Here is a 20,550-nt window from a genome sequence, read left to right as displayed (position 1 = left end):
CCAGGAGGTGTTTGCCGCGTTACAGACTCGGAAGTCCACAGGATCGATCGAGCGGCTGCTCTCGGTTCAGTCTTCTTGCTTGTGATTGGGGTATCGGTGACGCATCACCAGGAGGTGACTCCGCGTCCCGGTGCAGTCTGAGGAAGAGGTTGAGCGGCTGCTCCCTTCAGGTAGAGACCCCGGCTGGGTGTTTCCCTGACTCCTCGATTCTCCCCAACACTCTTCGTGCCCCTCACAGCCTACCGATTGGCATTGTCGGCCATTTCATTTCTGCCCTCTGTTGGCATACGCCGGGATTGGCGTATATGCAGAGGACGGTTAGGACCATCCGTGCTGTGGGCTGGTAACGTACTTAGCCTGGAGGATTCCAGTGACTATAACTTTTGTTTGTTCTTTGTATTTTATTTGCCTTCATTAAAAGAACTAACCCTTCACAAGTGGTTGCGTCCTCATTGTCGTGTCTGTTAAACGATCCTGAGACGTTCAGGGCGTTACAGGAGCGACGCAGGCGTCGGTGCTAGAGAGGTTATCTATCCTGTCCTGAATCCTGTCCTGAAGCCTTAGTCTCCAGCCTGTCCTGGAGACCGTTTCCTAACTCCTTGGCCACGGGCTTTGGTTTTCACACCTTTAGGTAACTATAAGACTGTGATTTTAACTTGTACTGCTCTCTCTATCCTCCCCTTTCTGAGGGACTGTCATTGTGATACCTTATTAGATGACTAAGCTTGAAATGAACTTCCTCCTTGAAATATCGATTAAGTGCTATGCAAATTGTATCTGACTCATTAACAAAATTTAGATAAACCTTTTAAAACTTCCTGAGTCTGTGATCATTTCAGGTGATTAAGAAAGTTATATTAATGTCATATTAACCTCAACTAGTACTACGATATTGGTCCATTGACAAGTCATTACTCTTTCGATCAGGAAAAGGGCAAAGGTAAATTTTAACCCATTAGTGGATCTGAGTAAGAGTAAACTGTCACCCCGGCGGTGTTTACTAGGTAGTGTGAATGAATGGGCCCAGGTGAGTATATGGTGTGTGAATATTTGTTATTGGTAACCCGCTGGATCAACGTCTTGACATTGCTTCTACAACTCCGGCGAAGACTTCCCACCACCAGTCCAGCCCGATTGCTCGATTTTACTCACGAGAAAGTGTCTCTCACAGTTGTTGAATGTGACTTATAATTACACTGAAAATATGGAAATGTCACCAGGGCCGGACTGGGAACCAAAACCGGCCCTGAAAAAGTGCTCGCCCCCCCCCTCCCACCTTGGGGGTGCGGCCGAGCTCTTTGCCAGGCCCGGTTTTCGGCCGATTTTGTTACAGGCCCGATTTTGCAGCTATGCTGCAAAAACATGCCATCTAACAAAAGCGGCCCCCAGGGGCCCAAAACCGGCCCCCACCCTTGCGGCGCACCGGAGGATTGCCCGGTGCCCGCTATGGCCAGTCCGGCCCTGAATGTCACACATAAGCAATTTGAAACCTTGACAGCTATGAACTGAAGTGCTGGCTTGTGTGTTCTCCGGTGTTTGCTTGTTGGACCCTCTACTAGTCAACGTCTGCTGTTTTATTGACATTTGCACTTCCAAACCTTCTCTCTTGAGGCATTTCAGAGTTAAGCCAATGTCTGTAGTTTAAGTGACATTGGTGCTTAAAAACGATTGTGCACCATCTGCAAGCTTTGTCGAAAAAGAGCAACATCTCCAAGGTCTGAGGTGTCTCTCACGTCTCCATGGTCAGAGGTGTCTCTGACATCTCCCAGATCTGGGGTGCCTCCGATGTCTCTATGGGCAGTGATATCTGACATCTTCATGGTCATGTCTCTGAGGTCTCCCTGTGCTATTGTGCTTGTTTTAACCTATGCTAGAATATAGCAAAAAGCCTCTCAGACACTTTAAACACACCTATTTCAAAGTAAAATAGTCTTTTTAAACAGTTTCCATTAATTTAAGGCTGAAAGAAATAATGACGAGTAAAATAAAGTGCCACAAAAATGCCGCATAATTTCCATTCTTGTGCCGCTAAATTTGCAAATCTATGCCACAGTATCCTGAGGGGTCTGAGTATGAGGGCTGGTAAGACAACATTTGCCAGGGCTGCCTCTGGTTCCCAGTGCCCCTGGTGCAGTGAGCTAACGAACTCAGTAAAACTTTTTGTGTATATATAGTTTTTTTTAAACAAAACGGTTTCTTTCTTCTACTGTTTTCCTTTTCTTGCTCTTTTACTTTCACCTCCTCATTGTCACAGCTTTTCCCTATTATGGCGCTATTTATTATTTTTCTTCTTCTTCCTCGCATGTAGTTTCTTCTTTCATTCTCTGACACTTGTGTTTATTTTTTCAGTTCTAGCCCATTCGTTCATTTTTAATCCACTCGTTAATTTTTTTTATTCTACTAGTGTTTTTCCCTTTCCCACTGTCTTAAAAGTCTTCCTCCGTTTTATGCTTTACGTTTCAAAAAACATAGAGCACAACGTGAGGTAATAGAGAGGATGTGGTCCGTGGGCTGCGCTGCCGCCTCTGTTGAAGGAAACCAGGGTTCGAGCCTCGAGGTCGCGTCCACATTATGTGATTCTGGGCAAATCACATAATCTCCCCGTGCTGAATGTGTAATGTAAATACGGTGCACATGTACAACGCTCCAATACCTTCGGGTCGAGTTCGCAACAAAATAAAAAAGTTACAGGAGTGTTTACGAGGCTATGTCACAGCACATCTTCAGCATCAACCAATAAAAGCCTATAGGAACATTCAGGCTACCAGCAAATCCGAGTCTGCGCTGAGATTAACCAACCAATGACACCCGGCAGACTCTCTACCTAATTAGACTAGAGAAAACTTGTCCTCAGCATCAACCAATGGAAACCAGCAAGCTATCAGCCAATCCACGATGGTGCTGCTCATCCACAGCAACCAATGGGAAGCCTGCAGACTGCCAGCCAATCCCAGCCCACGCTGCCCCTCAATGGCGCCGTCTCACCCACTTTTAAAAAGAAACTTAGTTTAACTTTCTCGTTTCTGGATCATGGCGTCAGCAGCTCAGCTCGGGGACCTCCAGGAAGAGGCCACCTGTTCCATCTGTTTGGAATGTTTCACTGATCCAGTGACTATTGATTGTGGGCACAACTTCTGCCGCTCCTGCATCACTCAGACCTGGGAGGGAAGAGATGGAAACTTCCCCTGTCCACAGTGCAGGGAAATATCTTCTGCGAAAAACCTCCGGCCCAACAAGCAACTCGGGAACATCGTGGATATGTTAAAACAGCTTCATCTGTCCCCAGAGAAGCCCCAGGGGGAGAATCTGTGTGAGAAACATGATGAGAAACTGAAGCTGTTCTGTGCAGAGGATCAGAGGTTAATATGCTTGGTCTGCCGGGAGTCCAACGAGCATAGAACTCACTCAGTGACTCCTGTAGAAGAGGCTGCAGAGGAGTATAAGGTATGTCTGTGGGCCTTGAGGGATCATAGGGTCCCACTGTGAGCCCCATTGAGGATCCTGCAAAGGAGCACAAGGTGTGTGTTCTGGTACTACAATTGAAGATGACAGGGTATGTCTGTGGGACTTCAAGGATCTCACAGTCCCACTGTGAGGAGCCTTCAGAGTAGTACAAGGTGTGTGTGGATGTTCTGCAACTGTGATTGAAGTGCACAAGATATGTCTGTGAAATTCATAGATCAATAAGTCACTTGGTGAGCCACACCGAGGCAGCGCGAGACCAAAAGCTATGTGTGCGGGTGTTCAGAGGTCACACGTCGCCCTCTGCATCCCATCGAATAGGCTCCAGAAGAGCAGAAGGAATGTTTGAGGATTTCAAGGGGTCACAAGGCACCCTGTAGGTCCATATAAGATACTGTTGAAGGGCAATATGTACGTTTACGAATCGTAATGCATCCTGTGGGTCCTGAAGGAGAAGTCTGTAAAAAGTATGGATAATTACAGGAGTAGAGGAGCACAGTAACCATAGGTGTTGCTATAAGAGTTCCACACGCTCTATGCCTAAAGTGTCTGGGACTCTTAGCAACACCTATGGTTACTGTGCTCCTCTACTACTGTAATTGTCCATTTTGTTAATCTCGGGTCTTTGTAACAATTGACCCTAAGAGTGAGCGCTTTTTAAGTAATTGGACAAATAGAGTGCGGTGATCGCAGGCCACTACCGTTCTTTCTGTTGCTTTGTGCTGTAAAAAGGATGTGTATTCGACAGAGAACAAAGGTGTAGAGTAGCACAAGGTTGTCGTGTAGTTCCTATAAAACCTATATTGAGTCTGCGCGTTTAGACAACATACACTATAGGATTGGTGTCAGACTGATTCTAAACACCCCCACCGGGTATGTTGGCCTTTTGTATCAACTAGCTCACAGTGCCAGTAGAAACTCCTCTTACCAAGGAGAGAATAGTTCTTGGCAACTACCGAACATGACAAACCGGATACCTCATGTTGGAAACGGGTAGCGTGGTGCAGAGCGGGCGGGCCAAACTCCGGAGGAAATGTGCAAAGCATCCACGCAGTACACACAGGCGACACACAAGGCACACTACAAAAAGAGACACTACACCAGTTTAGGTAAAAGAACTATTGTATTGTCCAAAACCACAAGGTGTCGGGTAATCTCTACACTGCGCCAACTGGCGCTGGGTCAAATTTGCAGGGGGGAATTATATACAGGGCAGGGCCAATTGGGCCCCTGCCGGAATCATTGCGATTTAGCAGATACTAAACGTAAGTCCATTAGCTGCAACCTGCAATAAAATACATCAGGGCATTACGTTGAACATTAGGCCAGCATACCTGTAAAGGAAACCTCACAGCATCACCATATACCTGACCGGCCTGGGCATCCCCTGAGGCAGGAAATTAGGGTAGGCAGAGCATCACCACCTTAACCTGGCATCTAGACATAGCCATTAACATAGCGCTTGAGAACATAACATTTGAATATAGCGCCGCACCTTTCACGGCGATAGCGCGTTAAAACAAGCCTTAGCGCGCAGGGCATGGCAAATAAACATAGCGCGTGAAAACAGGCATCAATACATTAAACCCTGGCATCTGAATAGCTCTTTAGATCATACCCTTCAACATAGCGCTGCACAGGCCGATGCACTAGCGCGTTAAAACATGTCCTGTAACATAGCGCTTAAACATGGCCTGTAAATATGGCGCCAACCCTGGCATTTAATCATGTTCCTCAGCATTACAGTAGGTCAGGGCATCCACGGTCGTGATGAGTAAGGGACCCTGGGGCCCCACTCCGGGACTCGCTTCAAATGCGGCCCCCCAAGGTCCCAAACAGTAGCAAGCTCTTGGAGCCCTAAACGTAGCAAGCGGTGGAGGCATTAAACATTGCGAGCCCCTACCCCTGGCACTTGCTCGGAGCCTTTCTGGAGCCACACTGGTGCAGGGGGGGGGGCGGGCACCGACAATGTGCCCCGTCACCCTCACCATCCCCCGCTCCTCAAAAGGCCCCTTCGTGGGGGAGCCTGCCCTCCAGGTGCTTTAAATCGATTCTGGGGGCCCGATGCAGCTGCCCGCTGTCAAGTGGGGCAGCTGAGGACCACCCACACTCAGGCGGTCCCGGGGGGGGGGAAGGCGAGCACCGACAATGCCCCGATGCCTCCCCCCTCAAGCGAGGACCAAGGCTCCACTCACCGGCACTCTTGAAGGACTTCGCCCAGGTTCCCGCTGGGGACCCGGGACTCCGACGATGCTCCCGCTTCGCGGCTCCACACGGGGCTTCCCTCTGCTTCCCCCGGGCCCCCTCCTGGGACCCGGGACTTCGACGCAGCACTCGGGGCTCTCCTCCGGCTCCGGAGGGTCCCCACCACGGAGCGAAGTCTCCGTCGACCTCCGGGCTGCTTCTTGGCTTCCTGCGTCCGGCAGCCAATCCGGTGCGCGGCTGTCGCGGGGGCGCGGCCGATGGCGCGGCCGGGGCTCCTGTTGCCGGGCAATGCCTCGAAGCGTTCCTCAGGCCCGCGCGGCCTTGATTCCAGCCGCGTCAGCCCTTCCCTCGCTCCGGGGGCCGCGTCGGTGATTTCGGCGGTGACAAAGTGCGGGGTGGGCACCCGCTAGTATAAATAAACAACACCGCGTGGCGGCACACACACGGGGTGGGCTCCCGATGTTGTGATGAAATCTTCCAAGGTGGCACACACGCGGGGTAGGCTCCCGATGTAAGGAATAAGCGCCGAGGCAGTGGGTACTCGCGCCGACGGCGATATCACGCGGGGTGGGCTCCCGCTGGGCTCCCCAGTAGGCTGGCCTACGGGGTAGGCTCCCGATATGTCTTTCAGCGCCCAGCTCTCCCTGGCCACACGCTCCTCACCTCCTTTGGGCCACGAGGTGTAGCGCTTCGCAGGCGCTAGACGGTCCCACCAGCGTTAGGGGCCGGGTGCAGTCCATTCAAAGATAGCGCTCACCAAATCCAGCGCTCTCCTTCCAGAGGCGACTTGAATTCAGCACTCTCTTCCCAGGGGGCTTCTAAATAGCGCTCTCCGGTCCTTGCTCCTTGATTGAGGGTTTCTTGAGGGGGGGAAAGTTGCGTTGGTGGCTGCAGGCGGACTATTTAGTCTCTGCCTGTCGTCCCTGGATTCTCCTCTCGCCGGGCCAGATCAGTGGGTAGTTCAGGATCCCTCACTCACTTAAAGGGCAGCGCCTAAACCCTGTCACCTTCAGAGGCATAGGGCCCTGACTGATCCTACCGCCTAAAACTCCTGCGAGGGCTTCTCCAGGTTTGCGTTGCCCCAACTATATCTTTCCCTCGCCCTGTGGACAGTAGGGGGGGGGGGGGGGTAGGTAGGCTCAGGGCCCAGCACACAGGCCCATGTGGCGGTAACCCCTGGCAGCAGGTCCCCTCTCTCCCTGGTCCACCCTCTGACTGACTGCATGGCAACCCAGCTCCTCCCTTTAGACGCCCCTCACCCCACCTTCCAGACAGTGCCAGAAGCTTCTAGAAGCATCTGGGGAAACTTGCTCTAACTGGCCTAGGGGGAGGGGTAGAGCACCCTGGGTGCCAGGCTTCCCTCCAAAAGCTGGGGCTGCTGGGAAATAACGCCTAGACTGTCAACCTAGCTCAGTCAAACGGCGCAACCACACAGCTTTGGCATCCATCTTAAATTACATTTTTAAAATGGGGAAACTCAGTCTGCACACATTCAGTCTTTCCATTTACACATTTATTTTCCCAGAAAAGCGAAAAATTTCTGGAAAAGGGGCCAAGTCCAACACCTCAGGACTGTGGAAACAGTGTACTACTTTTCGCTCAGTCACTCTTGCTCACTTTGTCTCAGAGAGATATACCGAATAAATGGTGGGCACGTTTTGCAATAAGTATTTATTGAACCAGCGTCATTCTAGTGTAAAATAGGAGTGCTGAAACAACCATTAGACCGTAACAGATATAAAGGATTAGAAGCTCTAAGAAAGTAAAAGGATGGTAGATTTCTACCATTTTGCCATAACCATGAATACAGGCAAGTATATAAAATACATGACAATAAAATGTGTACTCCTACGATGCTACCCTAACTAGATGTACCTAGTGAATCTAGCATGTATATAGGTGTTAAGCCAAGAATCCCTCTAGGGTAAAGTCAACCCCATTACCTGAAGTGAGAGACTGTGGGACCCCCTCTTAGTCTCGAGTTGGACACCCACGAGGGATGTTAGACCACTGCGAGCTGGAGTATCTGCATGCAGGAGCCTCAGCGTTTCGCGTCAGTGTGTCGGCAGGGAAGTCCTGATCTCCTCTTTGTCCCAGCAAGATGTGATTTTTATATACCCACAGGTCTCCTAGGGGGTTCTACCTTGCTGTGCCACTTGTTGGACTGAGGATGACATCGGGAATGAACTTTATACATAATTATACAGGAGATGGTAGTCCTGCTGAGATTCCAAGAATACTCATGCATAATGTATGAGGCTTTTGACCAGGGAAAATCCTGCGTTCTGTGTGCATTGTTGTATATAGGTAAAAAGGTCAGTCCCTAAGAACTGTTATGTGTGTAATGTAGGGGGAGAGTATAGGTGAAAGGTTACAATGTTACCTGAGCCTATATTGGAGTACCTATATGGAATATAACAAGGTATGTGTGTGGGTTTTCAGGGTTCACAAGTGAATTCACTTGTTAAGTATTTAAGAGGATGCAAAGTATGGGTTCGGGTAATATGGGATTTCAAATTTCACCCCACGGGTTTAATAGTACATGTATGTATGACAACGAAATTGTATCTCTATTATCGAATTCACCCATTATGAACTCTGTCAACTCTGACTCAGAAATACATGGTCAGGCAGGCTCTGAGACCCAGGCCTGAGGTTACTGATTGGCAGGTCACAGGTGGGGTGGCACATAGCTGGCAGACAAACATGCGAACAGGAAACCGTGAGCATACCTACAAATAGGTTCAGCGACACCACAATGGTCCAGAGAGATTGACCTCAATAAGCACACATTACCAGAGGGGTACGTATGTTCCTAAAACACCATAAAGTCAGATGCCACATAGGAACACAGAGCCAATGGAGATTGGCCCCAACAAGCACACATGACCAGAGAGGTACGCATGTTCCTAAAACACCATAAAGGCCGATGCTGCATCGAGTTAGGAACACATGCTAATCGGGACACAGTACACGCAGTGATCACACATACCCGATGCTGGACATCTGGATATGTTATTCACTGGCCGCAGTTTGTCTGGGTAAGGTCGAGGCCCACTTGGATTCCTCATTCAATGCTTTTAATTTATGACTCCACAGACAGTGGTACACATTCCCTACCAAAAAGTGATCGCCGGAACTGTTTATGGCACTCCATGTACTGTATATAAACTCATCACATCTGGTGCCAGGGGAATGGCAGCAATGGCTAAGTATTACCCATAGATCCCAAATTGATAAAGCTTTTTTTATTTATTTTTTTACATTACTGCTGGCAATCCTTCCTGATGCACTGAGGTAATCGCTTCTGGTAATCTTGCATATGGTGGTCACTAAGGTAATCTTGTCTGATGTGGTCACTCTTACAACACTAATATTAGTAGCTCACAATGACTTTCATTGAACAACAGTTGCTCGTATTCCAGAAAAGGTTGGAAACCCCTGATATAAGGTATGTATGTCAGCTTTCAGAGATTACAAGGTGTTCACTATGAGCCTCATAGAAGAGGCAAACAAAGAGCACAAGATGTCTGAAGGTATTCAGCGATCATCATCATGAAACCAGTGGATCCCCTATAAAAGGCACAAGGTATGTTTGTGGGTGCATTGGGATCCACTCACTATGGCGAGTCATATTTCATCAGGACGAGATATTTTTAGTGCCTACTCGCCCATTTTGTTGAGCTGACAAATAACAGGTATTATGTTTGCTCACAAAGTGAATGAGCAATAAAGATGCCTTAAAATATTGTTTTTATCACATTTGCTCGCCATTCAGAGACAGAGGTCAAAAGTCAATTTATCTTCCTACATTTAATTTTCTTTCTATGACTGTGAAGTTAGAGGATTTTGTAAAGTGAACTGTGTGACAATCACAGTGTGCAAAGCATGTGAAACGAAAGGCTGTAAGATTTCAGGTTTTGTTTTTTGTAACACAACATTGAAATATCTAAGGTGATCTGCACAAACATTTCAAAATATATTTCAGCAGTTATGTAGGCATATGTTTGTAATTCTATGGGATGAAAAAAATATTTTGTATAGGATCAGAACACTTTACTTGGTGATGTGCAAATGTTAACTGTTTTTTGCTGAAACCCAATTACCCCCATTCCTTCTTAACACGTGAGGCCCTCCGCTGTTACAGGGATTCTGCTCATACACAGAACTATGCGCAGGAAACCAGGACCTCAGTGAATTGTGGTGTACCAAAAACTCACCTCAGAACCCCTATCCGGCCAGCATCAGTGTCCCATTGGTTATCCGTATTATCACGGAGGTCCCAATGAATAGACAACCCAGAACAAGCGACTTAGAGTACTCTCAGAAATGGTGGGAATCAGAAATACAAAGTCAAAGTCAAAAAGCTTTATTTCGATAAGTCATTATCATAAAAGCAGCTCAGTGTATAAAAAGTTACAGTTAAGAACAACAGTAATAAATTTAAAAAGATTTTATATCTCTGTTCCAACATTTAGAAAGAGCAATAGTTTCAAAAAATGTTTGTTCAGTTAAGCTAGCCAACTAGTTGGTTAAGTTTTAGAGGTTAAACAATTGTGGCAGCATTTTCAGTTTACGAAATTTTTCTAACAAAGAATTAAACAGATTGTTTTAGCTTTTTGGCTCGGATAGCCCAAGCCCAGGATAGAAACTTGGCTAGGGCACAAGCATAGGGTACGCTACTATCCGAAATAAGTATCCAGATTGCCACATCATGACTTCTAGTCCCCAGCTGACGGCATAGGTTTTTGAGCCAGACCCTCCTTGGAGTAGCATATTCGCCGCACACAAACATAAAATGTGCTAATGTTTCCGGTTTAACAAGACACGATGGGCATAGCTCAGACATTTCCATACAGGATTTCCATCTTTTAGTAAAGGTGTTAAGTGGTAAGGTTCCCGTTCTAAATCTAAAATACAAGGCCCTATCAAAGGGTTTTCCAATTGCATCCAGGTACAGTTCCCGCCTGGGACAGTCTTTGAACCTCAGAAAATCCTCTGTTAGCCTGCCCAGGGAGGTGCTAGAGTTTCTTTGAGAACAAATCCAGTCTCAATAAAGCTTTTTAAGTGTTTGCTTTGGGGGTGAAGTTCTACTTAGCCATGATTCAAGTTGACCCAACTTAGTTAATAAGCTTTTCATGTCTTTTAGCCATTTGATTTTATGCCAGCTTGATGATGACATGATTTCCTTGAGGCCTCTGGCATATCCGCTTAGTTCTTCTACCCGCCAAATACGGGCCCATAATAATAAAGGGCGAAATTTCGCGATTTCGCCAATCTGGGTACAGCCAAGGTCCATGAATAAAGGAAGTGTCGGGGTGCCTTGTGGAAGGGACATTATTTCTCTGCAGAATTTGTTCTCAGATCTCTGCAGAGCGTCAGTGGACGAAGAACCCCAGAGTTCCGCCCCATAAAGGGCAGAGCTAACTCCTTTAGCTGTGTAAATCTCAAGGACTGTTCCTATAGGCCTTGTTGTACTGGAACGTTGCTCTCTCAATAGGGCACCTGTAATCCTTTTGTGGCTCAACAGCATTTTATCTAGGTGTGGCGTCCAGTCCATTTTATCCGAAAGGCGTATCCCAAGGTAATCAAAGACCTTTACCCTTTCCAGAAGCTCAGCGTTTAGGGAGGGGGAACGCACATGTTGTTTCGGTGGATTGAGGACAAGGTACTTGGTTTTGTTAGTGTTTATTACCAGACCTCGTTTGGTACAAAATGATTGGAAATTATCCAAAAGTCTCTGGAGTCCCATTGGGGTTTTGGAGATTAAAAGCGTATCATCCGCGAAGAGGAGGGTCGGTATGCGTTCGCCAGCCAGGGATGGCTCATCAGATGGATGTTTGAGGAGATGCTCAACCACCCCATTGATGTAGAGAGAGAAAAGGGTGGGAGCCAGAACACATCCCTGGCGGACTCCTCTCTCGACCGGAATACTGCCCGTTTTCTCCCCTCCAGGGCCCCACCTAACCTGGGCAAAGCTGTCCTGGTGTAGTCTGACTAATAGGGATAGTAGATAATGTGGCAGCCCCATGTCAGCAAGTACTTTCCATAATAGGTCCCTAGGTACAAGGTCAAAGGCAGTCTTTAAATCGATAAACGCGAGATAAAGACTGCCCTTGCCTATAACCACAACCTTCCAATATACCATCATGAGCCTGAATGCCTGCTCAATCGTTCCAGTACCCACTCTAAAACCTGCCTGGAAGTCGGAAAGGATTTTATTTTCTTCTACCCAATTTAGGATTCTAAGTAACAAGACTTTGCCGACAACTTTTTGGCAGGTATCTAACAAGCTGATCGGCCTATAGTTAGATGGGTCATCCCTCGAACCTTTCTTATGGATGGGGACCACCTCCGCCCCTTTCCACGACGAGGGAATAGGGGCACCCCTACAAATGGCAACAAGAAGGGAGTGGATCAATTTGCCCCATTTGGTGCTATCGGATTTTAGCAGGTCCCCGGGAATCCCATCAGGTCCGGCCGCTTTTTGTGGAATGATAGAGCTTATTGCGTATTCCACTTCCTTTAGCGTAAAATCAAAGTCAGTGGGGCAGAGTGCATAGTTTGTGGTAGGCAGGGATATAGCAGACCCTCTCCCGTTGGAGCCATCATGGCAGGAGTAGAGTTTGGAGAAGTGGTCCTCCCACACCTGGCTTGAGATGTTACAGGTTAGCAGATCACTGTCTGGTCTGTTACGTGCCCTTATAGTGTCCCAAAAATATTTAGAATCTTTTTTTTTTCTTTTTTCAGGCTGGCTTCTTTAAGAGTTAACCAGTAGGCATCTTCCCACTCCCTTTTGGCCAACCACAAGACCTTTTTATATTCCCTTCTAGCTATTTGAATTGATAAGGGGGACTTCCCTTTAACTGCCTCAATTAGACATGTCTTGGCCTTTCTGCATGATGCAGAATACCAATCATGTCTACCTTTGGGTTTGGTTAGAGGTTTGGTTTTCCCTATAATCCCTTTTGCCCAGAAAAGGTCCCCTATAGTTTTTACGGCTACTTCGTAGATAGTTGTTACCTTATCTGCTGCCATAAATAAATCTATGGAGCTGATTACATCTTGTGTGCCATTAATCACCTCTTCAATAGTGGACAATTTATTAGTATTGCACAAGATCTTATTCCACTTAAGGCGTCTTCCACAAGAGGAGACAGTAATCTCCTGTGGACAGCTCGGTGGTGCTAGCGGCACTCTGGTGGACCAAGAATTCATTAGGGTTAGGGAAAGTGAGTTATGATCACTCTCTATGGTAGGAATAACAACCATATCGATGACCGAACTCCAGAGCCCCCGGTCCAGCAGAATATAGTCTATCCTTGTGGAGTGACCAACTCTGTTGAACGTTGGGGCACCCATCTGATCAGAACGTGTGCGGCCATTGGCTGCTCTTAATCCAAACTCTAATGTAAGTGCATTAAGCTGTATTGCACTACGAGTCCAGCGCTTAATGGGTGGGATAGAGAGGATGGGAATACCCCACCTACTGTCCTCTTCTCCTAAATCGGGTATTCCTTCTAGGGGGAGTGGCTCATATGTGCAGTTGAAATCTCCTGCTATTATGATATGGCCAGGTTCGCTATGGTCCCCTAATTGGGCCTCAAGTTCCGCTACTGTTGGTGAGATGCACCCATTTTTGGAGCCTCTAACATAGACATCGTAGAGATCTACAAGTAGTCCCCCATATTGGCCCGATAAAGAGATACCAAGGATATCTGGGTTTCCTGCCTTTTTTATGGTTATCCGACAGTTGAGCGAAATGCTTACCCAGATGATAAGCCCCCCTGATGGCCGCCCCTTCCCTGCCTTAGGTTTTACAGCTGGTGTAAAAAATGTGACAAACCCGACACGGTGCAGTGGCTCAGTGATCCAGGTCTCTTGGAATACACAAATCTTGTGGGCGTCAATCAGGACGTTCCACTCCGGGAGGCCTAATTTCCTAGAGATCCCCGCAAGGTTCCAACTAAGAATTTTTATCTCGCCATGTGTTGGATCACCGTCGGGGATGGTAATAATTTTAGAATTTGGTGGGTCTGCACTGTCCCTAGTAAGTATGTGGGCAAGTGGTATTAGGGGTGCCTCTGTTGGGGATTCAGAACATATGGGAAGAGATGTGGCTGGCGAAACATCCTCCATATCGTTATTGGTGATAGTGAGATTTATGTCTGGACCTTCCATGAAGTTGAGTCAGTCTACCTCATCTAGCACACAGTATCTATTTGGATGAGCGAATTGTGAATACGAGGGATCGAAAGAAGGGGGCAAGTCCTGCCATGGCTGTTGCCAATGATGGTTAGCGAATTGTGGAGGCTGAAGGGGTTGCTGCCACTGCTGGGCAGCCTGATATAGGGGTGGTGGGTGTTGGAAAGGTTGTTGCCACTGAAGACTAACATGATGTGGGAATAAAGATGAGAATTGTGGTGGTTGTTGCCAGTGTTTAGTGGTATGTTGCAGGGGATACACAGACCCTCTGCTAGTTGGAAAAGTAGGCCGATGGTGATTTAGTCTTGGCGGCATGGGAAGGAAGTAAGACAAAGGGAGTGGATTGATTTGGGTAGCAGGACCACTATTGGGTGTATTGCATATGTAGCTGGCTGCCCCTATATCCCTAAAGTTAACTGTAATTACATCCCCTGCTATTGTTTTCTTACTCCTGCCCACCCAGTCCCCTCTACGCACTGTAAGAATTTCACCACTCATATTGCTAGGTAAAGGTTTGTGTAATTGAAGCCACTGAGCACATTTGTTTTTTAGCTCTACAAAGGTTTCTTTTACTCCCTCCTTCAGTGGGGGAACGGCTGTCAGCACAACCACAAAAGGAGAGACTTCCGGTGGCAGGCTAATTGACTTAAAGCGCGCCTGCTTTGGCTTAGAGCCTTCGGGCTTGTTTGTAGAGTGAGGAGCTACAGGGTTAGTAGACTTCCCTGTGAGATCTTTTGCTTGTAAGTTGGTAGTTTTATTCCCACCAGCAGATTGTTGCAAAGCCGAAGTAGGACCCACCGCCTTCAGAGTAGATAGGGGTGGGGATTGAGCATAAGTGTTCCCTGTTTGGGACAGGTGTAATACGGCTGAACCCTTGGTAGCTGATGGTATTTTTGCCTTGTTAGATGCATCTTTAGGGAGCTTGACGCAAGGTGAAGGTTTGGGAAGCGTTTCTTTAATCCCTTGTGACTGAATAGACCCAGGCCCATTCATCTTATTAGGCCATTTCGAAGTTATTAGCGACGTGAGTCTGTCAAGTTTGGAGATTAAAGGCTTTATTTGCGCTGCTATTGTGGCCTCAAGGTCCAGTTTAAGATCTGTTACCATGTTTTCAACCCAGCAGGGTATGCCTGACGCCAGGTGCGGGGTAGGCGATATCAAGTTGTGATTCCTGGCTTTAGCTTTGGGTTTTTCCTTAGACTTGGTCTTGGACGCCACCTTTGTAGGAATAGTAACCCTGCCCCCAGTGTCGATAGGTACAGAAAATGTTCCTTTGTCCATTTGCCCATCTAGGCTTGGCTTCGTCTTTTCAGATGTCTGGCAGACTTCTAGATCTGGGGTAGCCTCAAGATCAACATAAGACGGATCCAAGTCAGATTGGGTGACTGACAAATCAACAGCGTTCGGAACTGTGAATGCGCCAGCGGTGGTCAAGGGTAGGGATAAGGAACAATTAATCAAAGCTTGCTGGGAGGGTGAATTTGCGTTTGCAAGAGAGCCCAAGGAAGAGCGCTTAGCGTTCATGAGGTCCAAGGAAACTCTTTTTTCCAGCAATATAATACTTTTATCGATGGTCTCATTCACCCGTGAAATAAAAAGATCTATAGGTCCAGTCACTTGTGCTACCGCCATGGCTTTTTTAGTACAGCTTCTAGTTCTATTGCGCATAGTTGACCTCTGTGGTGCTGGGCCAGATGCAAGAAGGAGCCTCTCAGAAGCGGTAAGTGATAGGGCTAGGAGGCAGGCACTATGTGTTTATAAAAGAGATGGAAATCACAGTTCCGCCTACCTTGCCAACGGATGAAGGACGAAGATACCGGGGTTCAGGGCCAGGGCCGTCCTCTGCCGTCCTTGAGCGGCCTTAAACGCCCCGGCCTTTGCCCCGCGCGCGTCCCGCGTGCGCGTTGCTGCCTCAGCTTATCTAAGGAGAGGTCAAGTAAAGGGGGCGGGAAGAGGACCAGCTGCGGCCGATCCGCGCCGCTAAGCACGCTGGTCCTCGCAGTCCCGCCTCTGACCTTAGTGACCAGCTGTTGGTTTCCAGAAAGCGCGTTGGTGATCATGCACGTCGAGGGACAAGAGGCTAAGTCCACAGTATCCAAAGTCTTTGCCTACGAGCGGCACCCGCAAAGCGGGGGCCGTGAGGCGTGGCGAAGTGGCCGGCGAAGTAGCTGGAGAGCAACAGGAATCAGGAATCAGGCGCAGCACTCCAAACAGTAATCGTTCTAACAAAGATACTGGTAGTAACTCCGGCCGTTTAGGGAGATGTTTTAACGGCTTCGGCCTCAATCGTTATTAAATTGTGGCTTCTACCGGCTTCTACCGCATTCAGGAAAGTAAAAATGGTGGCTCTGGCCGTATTTTTGAACCAACACACATGGTACCTGCCGCGATAACACTCTGCCGTGGTAGAGAATACTCTTGTCTCCTGCCGCGCTGGCGAAGGCTCGCGGGTTCAGCCGCGCTGGCGAAGGCTCGCAGCTCCAACCACACTGGCAAAGGCTCGCGGGTGCAGCCGTGCTGGCGAAGGCTCGCGGCTCCAGCCGCACTGGCGAACACTTGTGGGTTTAACCACGCTGGTGAAGACTCGCGGCTCCAGCCGCTCGCGAAGGCTCGCAGGATCAGCCACGCTGGGGAAAGCTCGCGGCTCCCGCCAGCGCTGGGGAAGGCTCCCACCGACGCTGGTGAATACTCCTGCTGGCGCTAGGGAACTTCTCACGGCTTCTGCCGCTGCTGAGGTCGGCTCACAGCTTCTGCCGCTTTAGAAAATAGTATTGGCGGCTCCTGCCGCTGCTAAAGTTGACTCGCGGCTCCTGCCGCCATAGGGAAAGGCTTTCGCGGCTCCTACCGCTACAGAAAGGCTCTTGAGGCTTCTGCCACTTTAGAAAAATGTTTTGGCGGCTCCTGCCGCTGCTGGAACCGACTTGCGGCTCCCGCCAGCGCAGGAAATGACCCTTGTGGCTCCTGCTGCTGCTGAAGGGCTTCCGCGGCTCCTGCTGCTGCTGAATGCTTCTGCGGCTCCTGCCGCAACGGGGAGGCACTCACGGCTTCCAGCAGCCTCTCGTTGAATCGTCTCTGCTGACAGTCTGTTTGTTTAAAGCAAACAGCATGCGCGTGTCCGTACGGACTGTGGACAGTCCAACGGCATCTTGCGAATTCAAGACCATTTGCAACGGGGACAGAGTGGGGAAAGCAGGCAGCCTGGCCCGGTGGGTGCAGGGTTTTTCCACAGCCGTTCTCAAACCGCCGGGCTGTTCGTTATTATTCTCATATCAGTCCACAACAAGAGTAAACAAAGACACGGTAAAAATAAAGAGTTTATTTTATAAACTTCGTGTCCTTAGATGCAGTACTTTGGCTAATACAAGCAGACAAATGATTAATATCAAAACCATCAGCATTGTTACAATACCATAAAAAATAAAGGGAGAAATCATGTTATAAATGACAGTGGGTTTCAACCACCTTCCCTTCACTAACAAGCTAATATTATTAGACTAATAAAAGGTCTCTAGGCTTGAATGGGGAACCCCATACCTTAAGGATCAGCTTAGTGAAATCACATCACAGGATCAGATCAAGTCTTCTCGCAGGAAAACTCTTCTTCAGAATGTGTGTTTAACATGCAGCCTGCAATATTAAAAACCCTCGACTTTCAGGTATTCGCAGCTGCGTGTGTGTTATGGCTAAATAGTGGGCCGATCAACCTGAACTCAAAAACATGCATTGTCTAGCAACCCAGACTGTTTCTTTTACACAATGTTCAGACCAAGGTCGCAGCGCACGGCTAGGGATGTGAACCACAGACAGTTCTCATGTGAAGAAAAAGTTGAGCAAGCAGTTTTCAAATAATAACATGTAACTGCAGTGTCGTGTGCAAAAGCAGCAAATGCGGCAAGATGGCTTTCAGGCTTCTAACGTGGCTATGCTAACTTAGCAATGTATGTACGTATTAGGGCAGCCTTCACTACATCCCCCCTTGGTCGAACCGCTAGCCATAAGGATACAATCAGAGAACGCAGAGTTGAAGTTCGATAGAGCGGAACTAAGTGCACGAATCTGAAATCCACATTACGGTGCAGTGAGAGTTCAAAGACAAAAAAAACAACCAAAAAAGGAGAAATAAAAAATTCAAGGCGATAGACACCTGTCTGTGCAAAAAAAATCGGACAACCAGTCAGTCAATCCATGAACGTATACGCACAGTAAGTAGCAACTGCCTCCAATAGGAAATCGTTGGCACGTCCTCTAAAAGTCTCTGCCATCCAGTTTAATAAGGGAAAGGAACAAACATGTTCTTCGACAATCGGAGCCTCTAGCACCATCAAAGGGCAACTGACATATTCTGCAAGATAACTTCTTGCCAGAAAGTCATATGCAGCCGTTCCGATGTCCCAATTCCCTAGGACTCCATGTGCTGCTCCACAGGCCATAATCCCGACACCAGAACAGTCCAACTCATGAGCCACTAAGGGACTCATTAGCCGATCATAATCCGCGGCTGGAGACACCGTGTTAGATAAGCACAAATCCAGAGCCCGTTGAAAGGGACAATCTAGGCAGTGAAAGACAGGTTGCACACATGTAAAGTAGGTAAACTCAGAGTTGCCAGTGGTAATGTTACATAGTACTCAAGCATCCGGTTACGAAGATGGAGCAGCCGGGGCAGGCTGACGTGTGACACAGAGTGTGCAGCCATTTCGCAGTATGCAGATTAATAATAGCACTCCTGCTACCAGGGCCAGAATCAACGGGAGACCGCCAAAGACGCTGGAAAAAATAGAATGAAAAAAGGCCGGGATCACACCAAAAATAGTTTGGAAGGAGGTCACGAGGCCGGATCCCACAATTTTGAAAAAATGAGCCAAGCCACTGGTTGACGAGACGTTAAAGATTGTTTGAATCAGAGCCCCAAAATGAAGTGGGAGGTCAGTATTCAAAAGCGCCTGCACCTCGGTGCGCTTATTAGCTACATGAAGGACAAATGTTTCCCGGGAAGATGTCAGGGCGACTTCTTTTTGAGACAATAGCGCTCTTATTCTGCTCATCTTGTTGAACTCTGCTTTCAAGGTTGGAATAGAAGGCCAGATGGAAACATCCAGCTGCCCCTGCGGGGGAGGGAAAAGGACATTTTTACAGCAAACTACTCTTTGTGATACAGTCACTATGTAGGGGATTCCCACTAGCATCCCGCAGCAAGCTTCATTATTTAAAAGCAAATAACTACCGTTTGCGAGCAGCGTGAATGATGGCATAATCGCTGGCACCGGAATCCCTTTCAGGACGCATTCTAAATTAGGAGCGTTCACATTGCACGCGCCATGCAATTGAATGTGCCTACATACTACAGAGTGATCAGGTGTTGAAGTACATTCCTCACCCTTTAAGTATACCTCTTTACCATCTCTCGTACATCTATATGTAAAGGGGAGTGACCATAATTCATGTAGAAACGCCGTCCCCAGTTGTTCATATCTACCCAGAGCATAATGTTTCATGCACAAACTAAATTTAAACAGTGGAAAAGGTAATGTGATTAGGCCGTGGATAAGCCACACGGCCAAATTCAATTCCGCTACGGAGAAATGTAAAGGTTCTAACTTTTCAATATGCAGTAATGAATATGTTGCATCTTTCATGGACATTAAATTGTTGTTTTGCGGTAAGGTTAAAGGGAAGAAACAAAGATGACGTATTCATGTAGTCCCATGGGACCTTCCCTGCCTTTAACGTTTGCAATGTCCATGCAAACTGCATAACAGAACGCAATTGATTTTGACCATGATACAACACAGACATATCATCCTGTACAATATCAACAATAGAAGAAACAATGTTGTCTAACGTATAAATTCTGGAAGAAAGAGTGTTAATGCTATTATCTATAACGGCTAGTACTTTTTCCATATTGGCTTGATCAATAGCTCTCCATCTTGACGCAGCCTCAATTTGTGACAATTTCCATACTTTGTTGTAAATAGCGTACACCTATCTTTTGGACCTGCCACCCACAGGACCCTTAACAAAATCATTCAAATCTATTTTGTCATGTAATTTTGATAAATGAAGTTTAACAGATGCTAAGGTGGAATGTTGCAGCCAGGATTGACATAACTTCCCTACAGAGTAGGTAGTCACTGTATTAGAGGACTCAAAACGAGGGTCTACGCATAGCTGCGTATACCCAGGTTGCAGACCCAGAAATCGATGTTGACAGGAATCTGAACTCCTCTGCCATATTAACCATCCTTCTGGACTGAATATAGAAATATTGAAAGATGTATTCGCGATAGAGAACTGCAACGCATCAAGGGACAGATCTGTTTGGTTATCCCATTTCGGATAAGCACGAAGATCCGGAATAGAGGGAAAATTTAGTTTTTTCGAAGTAGCCAATCCAAGACAGGTGGTTTGGAAGATGGTTGAATTTAAAAACAATATATGATTTGGTATAAGGCAGGCATGATGCAAAGCTTCTTTTCCTTGAACCTGCCACGTTTGGAACCCCAAACCGATTTAAGATCAATAGTAGCCTTCCACAGATCATAACCTTTGATTGACCACTCCTCCATAAAGGATTTAGAATATAATAATTTGGTGTGTGTCAGCCTTACCTTTGAGGCAGGCTCAGCCGCCACTTTAAAGAAAAATAAGTGTATTTCCCTACCAATGTAGTCGAGC

General features: G+C 47.5%; 1 pseudogene across 1 annotated transcript in view; it reads left to right on the top strand.

Annotated features, from left to right (window-relative positions):
- The first annotated feature begins 2,964 nt into the window (after positions 1-2,964).
- Positions 2,965-20,550, top strand: part of LOC146869484 (E3 ubiquitin-protein ligase TRIM39-like) — a 127,631-nt pseudogene continuing 110,045 nt past the window's right edge. Inside the window, exon 1 of the transcript XR_014959965.1 lies at positions 2,965-3,444. The product of XR_014959965.1 is annotated as an E3 ubiquitin-protein ligase TRIM39-like (transcript). The remainder of the gene's footprint in view (positions 3,445-20,550) is intronic.

Source organism: Triturus cristatus, chromosome 1_1 (genome assembly GCF_964204655.1).
Source record: "Triturus cristatus chromosome 1_1, aTriCri1.1, whole genome shotgun sequence".
Classification (NCBI taxonomy): domain Eukaryota; kingdom Metazoa; phylum Chordata; class Amphibia; order Caudata; family Salamandridae; genus Triturus; species Triturus cristatus.
The sequence above is the reverse complement of the archived record's forward strand: the minus strand, read 5'-3'. Positions and strand labels throughout refer to the sequence as shown.